The sequence below is a fragment of the Camelus ferus genome, chromosome 2 (assembly GCF_009834535.1).
Source record: "Camelus ferus isolate YT-003-E chromosome 2, BCGSAC_Cfer_1.0, whole genome shotgun sequence".
Classification (NCBI taxonomy): Eukaryota; Metazoa; Chordata; class Mammalia; order Artiodactyla; family Camelidae; genus Camelus; species Camelus ferus.
The window spans coordinates 25,459,507-25,465,584 of record NC_045697.1 but is presented as its reverse complement, the minus strand read 5'-3'; the positions used below and the strand labels follow the sequence as shown (position 1 = coordinate 25,465,584).

General features: G+C 37.9%; 2 pseudogenes; both read right to left on the bottom strand.

Annotated features, from left to right (window-relative positions):
* Positions 1-3,684: 3,684 nt before the first annotated feature.
* Positions 3,685-4,377, bottom strand: LOC116658748 (annotated as a pseudogene).
* Positions 4,378-4,526: 149 nt separating this feature from the next.
* LOC102519113 lies at positions 4,527-5,556 on the bottom strand (annotated as a pseudogene).
* Positions 5,557-6,078: the final 522 nt, after the last annotated feature.

The window sequence follows — 6,078 nt, the reverse complement described above, 5'->3', positions numbered from 1 at the left end:
GAGCTCATACATATTTACACACCACACACATATGCACACAGACGCACACACACGAGCCACTTCATTCTCTTCTCTTGCTCTCTCCCTCTTCTCTCACTCTTTTTCCATAATGTGTTTGCATCATCTGCACCCAGGGTATTCCCCATAACACAGCAAGTGTGACATTTTTTTTGTTGTTGTTTTACCAGAAGGATCATCATATATCTTCCATGTGTGATATAATACACTTCTCATTGGTTTTAGTTTAAAAGCAAACTTCTTACCAAACCTGTAGTACTTTATGCCATTTCACCCCTGCCCACATCACCAGCCTCATCTTCCAATACTCATTCCTCTCCTTCACAACACTTTGCTCAAAATGTCTTTTGATTTTATCAACAAGTTGCATTCTGTTCTGTTCATGGCCATCTCTCTCTGCCTAAGACATTATTCCTCAAGTCTATGCTTGGCTGACATCTACTGTGTCCTTAAGTCTCAAAGAGACTCAAGATCTTCCTTTATGTAGCCTCATAAAATATGGAACATCTCCTTCATGCCTGATATGGCCATTTTTCTATCCTGCTTTGCCCATTAGCATGACAGATGACTTGCCATTTCTACCCTTCATATCATTCCTTCAACTAGTTCATTAATCAGCATATTGGTTAAACGTGTTTGTTGCTTAAAGGGATAAACATGACATGACACTATCCATAGTTAGACATGAAGTGCTCCTTCTAACCCCTTTCCCTCCTTCTCATGGGTCCTGCAATCCAAATGAGCTATTATGTCACAGTACTTATGCTTCTGCCTAATGGCTATTACTCCTCCAGCTTATTAAACTCTCCACTCCTTTGAAGCTCCTGTAATTAAACTATACATTCAGCTTCAGTATTGCCAGCTACTGACTTCCTGTGGAAACTACATGGTTTATTATGACTTTAGCACATGACTTACAGTTTTCCTTTTCAGCCAGATGCCTGTCACTACCTAAGTATGTTTATAGCCATCATCATGGACAGAGTGATACGTACACTCTTGCTTTTGTTTTTCTCTTTGCCTGGCTTGAATTGTTATCCAGACTCATCTTCCTTCTTAGGCAAATTCCCTAAAACCACCGCTATTTTTCCCAAAATAAACTCAACTATTCTTTTGCATTAAAGTAGCTTAATGCCACTGAGAAATGTTTTATAATCTGGAACTTATTATACAATAATATTAATAAGAACAGCATTTACCATATGCCAGGCCAAACAGTTAATCTTTATAATAACCCTATAGTAATCTTTTTACTAACCTAATAGTAACCCATCACTATATTTAATGAAATTTCCAGTTACACTTGTCCATATGAGTACCTTTCTCTTACTGAATTCATTCAGTCGCTCTTTGCTACAAGGATTTTCTTACACATCCTCTCATGGAAACCCTAAACCTCATCTCTGCCCCACTACTCTCAGTGGAGGACCTTGCCTCATCTTTCACTGACTGATTTCAAGCCACCCAGTGGAACTACCCCACCCTGCTGCTGCAGCTCTCGCCAGCATCTCTGCAGCTCCTCCTCCTTCCCCCCTGTTACAGTGGCAGAACTGCCTCTCTACCAGTCAGGAGAAATCTACTCCATGTGTGTCCTGGAACCCATCCTCTTCTCACCATATAACTTGCCTTCTACAGGATATTTTTTATTATTCCTTGTTCTTTTATATATTTCACTTTTTCCTCTCTCCTAGTCACCCCCTACCCCAATTCCAGTACCTTTTCTTTTCTGGAATCTGGATACAATTAACTCTAGCACGGCAGTGCGCGACACTATTGAAGCCTCACAGTTTCGGTTCTTTAAACTACACCAATACTTGTAAATGTGAGAATGCACATTCCAATAACTGGGAGACTAAAATTTGACATTATACCAACAAGTCTACTCAATTTGATGTAATTATACAGAAGCTTAAATGCATCACATGGACTTTAATAATTCAGAACTTGGCCTTCTTATAAGTTAGCTTACATATAAACAAAGTTACTCTCTGCTTATGTGTCCTAACCCTATGAAGTGTTGTGTCAACAGACCCCCCCCATAGCTTTTCACTAGGTACTTAAATAGGTGATTCCTCCCTAAAGACAAGGTGAAAAAATCAAAATCCCCATGCAGAAAAAAATCATAACCCAAAATTAGCAAATTCTGAAGTTATAGAAGATGGAACAACAGAAATAGGTTTGGAGAAACCTATTAATGAAGTCTTTTACCTAAGTAGAACCACAGGAAGTCACAATGTTGACCAAAAGAAGACACAGGTTCTTCATTAAAATTTGTTTTAATGCATTTTTGGACATAAATATTAGCAATGTTCTCCTAGGGCAGTCTACTCAGGCAATAGAAATAAGAGCAAAAATTAACAAATGGGATCTAATTAAACTTATAAGCTTTGCACAGCAAAGGAAACCATAAGCAAAACAAAACAACAACCTAAGGAATGGGAGAAAATATTTGCAAATGATGTGACTGACAAAGATTTAATTTCCAGAATATATTAACAGCTCATAAAACTTAATTAAAAAAAAACCCCCAAAATAGGTGGAAGACCTAAACAAGCAATTCTCCAGTGAAGACATATAAGTGGCCAATAGGCACACGAAAAAATGCTCAATATCGCTAATTATCAGAGAAATGCATATCAGAACCACAATGAGGTATCACCTAACAGCAGTCAGAATGGGCATAATTAAAAAGTCCACAAATGATAATTGCTGGAGAGGGTGTGAAGAAAAAGGAATCCTCCTACATTGTTGGTGGGAATGCAGTTTGGTGCAGCCATTATGGAAAATAGTATGGAAATTCCTCAAAAAACTATAGACTTACCATATGATTTCAGCAATCCCACTCCTGGTGTATATCTGGAGGGAACTCTAATTTGAAAAGATACATGCACCCCAATGTTCACAGAAGCACTATATACAGTAGCCAAGACATGAAAACAGCTTAAATGCCCATCAACAGAGAACTGGATTAAAGAAACTGTGGTACATTTATATAAAGGAATACAACTCTGCCATAAAAAAGAATGAAATACTGTCATTTGTAGCAACATGGATGGAACTGGAGATTGTCATTCTAAGTAAGCCAGAAAGAGAAAGAAAAGATACCATATGATATCACTCATATGTGGAATCTTAAAAAAAAAAAAAAAAGAAGACACCAACAAACTTACCTACAAAACAGAAACAGACTCAGACATAGTAAACAAACCTATGGTTACTGGGGGAAAACAGGGTGGGAAGGGATAAACTGGAAGTTTTAAAACTGCTAATATTAACTACTATATATAAAATAGATTAAAAAAACGAATTTCTTCTGTATATAGCACAAGGAATTATATTCAATATCTTACAGTAATCTATACTGAAAAATAATGTGAAAATGAATATATGTATGTACATGTATGACTGAAACATTATGCTGTACACCAGAAATTGACACACTGCAACTGAGTATACTTAAATAAAAAGAACACACAACAACAACCAGAACAAAATTTGTTTTAATGGGTCTCAAAATTCTGTGACAGATTTTTGGTCAAGTTGTTTCTACTAAAATGTACTAATTTAAGAAACTAATAACTTAAATTCACACACACACACACACACAGAAATGGTCCAAAAGACATTTGTCTTTCCTTCTGAAGATTTTACGATTCATTTTTATCATTAATCAGTCTTACTATTAAATTTAAGAGGCCAACTGACACAAACAGTTCTGAGACTGTTCTGCCACTGATTAAGACAGGTGACAGGTATTGAGGATGACACTTGCCTAGCTTTCTGAGATTTCTGGGCAGACTTGGTGTCTTTACCAAGTCTAGCTGCCTTCTTGTCTCCTGCTTTGATGACACCCACAACAACAGTGTCTCATGTCACAAACAGGAGAGTGGCATTGAGGACAGTCAAAGAAACTCTCAACACACATGAGATTGTCAAGAATCATATCAATGGTGGCAGAATCACCAGATTTCAAGAATCTGGGGCCATCTTCCAGCTTTTTCTCAGAACAACAATTAATTTTTCCCTTTAGCTCAGCAAACTTGCAAGCAATTTAAGGTGTATATGACAATCCAACAGATGAATATCCAGCACTGATTTGGCCTGGATTTTTCAAGATAGTCACCTGAGCCATGAAGCCAGCTGCATCCACTGGTGGGTCATTTTTGCTGTCACAAGACACACTGCCACAATGGACATCTTTGACAGACACATTCTTGACATTGAAGCCCATGTTCTCCCCAGGAAGAGTGTCACTCAAAGATTCATGGTACATTTCAATAGACTTTACTTCAATTGTAACACTGACTGGAGCAAAGATGACCAGCTTGCTGGGTTTGAGAACACCAGTCTCTGCTCATTCCACTTGGGCAGTGCCAATACCCCTAATATTATAGATGGCTTAGAAGGGCAGACATAAGGGCTTGACAATCAGACAAGTTGGTGGAAGAATGCAATCCAGAGCTTCAAGCAGTATGGTTCCACAGACATTGCCATCCTTATGGGTGACTTTTTATCCCTTAAACTAAGGAGAACTTGGTTCCAAGCACTTGGTTCCCATGTGTTGCCATCATATAACTAGAAATTAGCACAAATACTACTGTGTTGGGGTTGTAGCCAATTTTCTTAATGTAGATGTTGACTTCCTTAAAGATTTCCTTGTATTTCTTCTGGCTACAGGGTGGCTCAATGGATCCATCTTGATAACATCAGTAATTAGTTGTTTCACAACCAGTGTGTAAGCAAGAGGGGCATGCTCACAGCTCTGCCCATTCTTAGAGATACCTACTTCAAATTCGCCAACACCATTAGCAACAATCAGGAGAGTGCACAGTCAGCCTGAGATGTGCCTGTAATCATGTTTTTGATAAAGTCTCTGTGTCCTGAGTCACCAATGACTGTCACATAATACTTACTAGAATTTCCACAAGGAGATATCAATGGTGATACCAAGCTCACCTTCAGCTTTCAATTTATCCAAGACCCAGGCATATTTGAAGGAGCTCTTTCCCATCTCAGCAGCCTTCTCCTCAAAATTTTTGATGGTTCTTTTGTTTCTCCCACCACATTTGTAGAGCAGATGGCCAGTAGTGGTTTAGACCTGCCTGAGTCTACATGTCCAACGATGACAGTGTTGATATGATTCTTTTCCTTTCCCATTTTGCCTTAGATTTCACAGTGGTTTTCATGACCCCTGTGTCCTGATGGTAAACCCTTTGTGAAAAAGCCCTCCTAGTCCTTTCAGTCAATCTTCAATATTCAAACATGGGCTTCTTATGCCCACATTTAAAAAAAAAAAGAAAGAAAAAGAAGATTCATCAGACACCATGTTGTCTTCCAGCTCCCTCCCACTGACAGTTAACTTCAAAGAGGAATTGACTATACCATCATTTCTATTTCTTTATCTCTCATTCCTCAGCCTCTACTCTTACATGCCATATTTCCCCAAGACCTTCATTTTACACTCTGCACTGCTTACCTAGATGATTTAATCTCCTCACAAGTTGTCAATAGTAGTCAACTCTATTATATTCAGCTGTAAATTTCTTTCATTTTTTAACATCAAAAAGGTAATTCACTTTTAGATTGACTGAATGTCATATTTCTACTGGCAATTTTTATTTATTTTTTTCTTCTGAGTGGTACAAAAAATAATTGGGTGCATATTATGAACTATAGCATCTACCATATGAAGAAAGACAGAGTTGGCATAAGCCAAAATATGCTGATTCGCCTCTCAATTCCAAATCTGCATTTGAGCAATAGAAGTTACATGTATGTATTTGCAGTTGGATTTCCCTCAAGCATTGTGTATTCATCAAATAAAAAAGCAAATTCTTAATCATACATGCTCCAACTTCAGTCTTTACCATTTTTTTTTTTTTTAATGGAGGTATTGGGGATTGAACCCAGGGCCTTGTGCATGCTAGGCATTTGCTCTGCCACTGAGCTATACCCTCCCCTCAGTCTTTACCATTTAAGATAAAGCCATGATTTTCAGAAACTTGGAAGTCATTATCAATATTGTTTTAAATCCACATTCTGCCATTCAGTGAGTTCTAC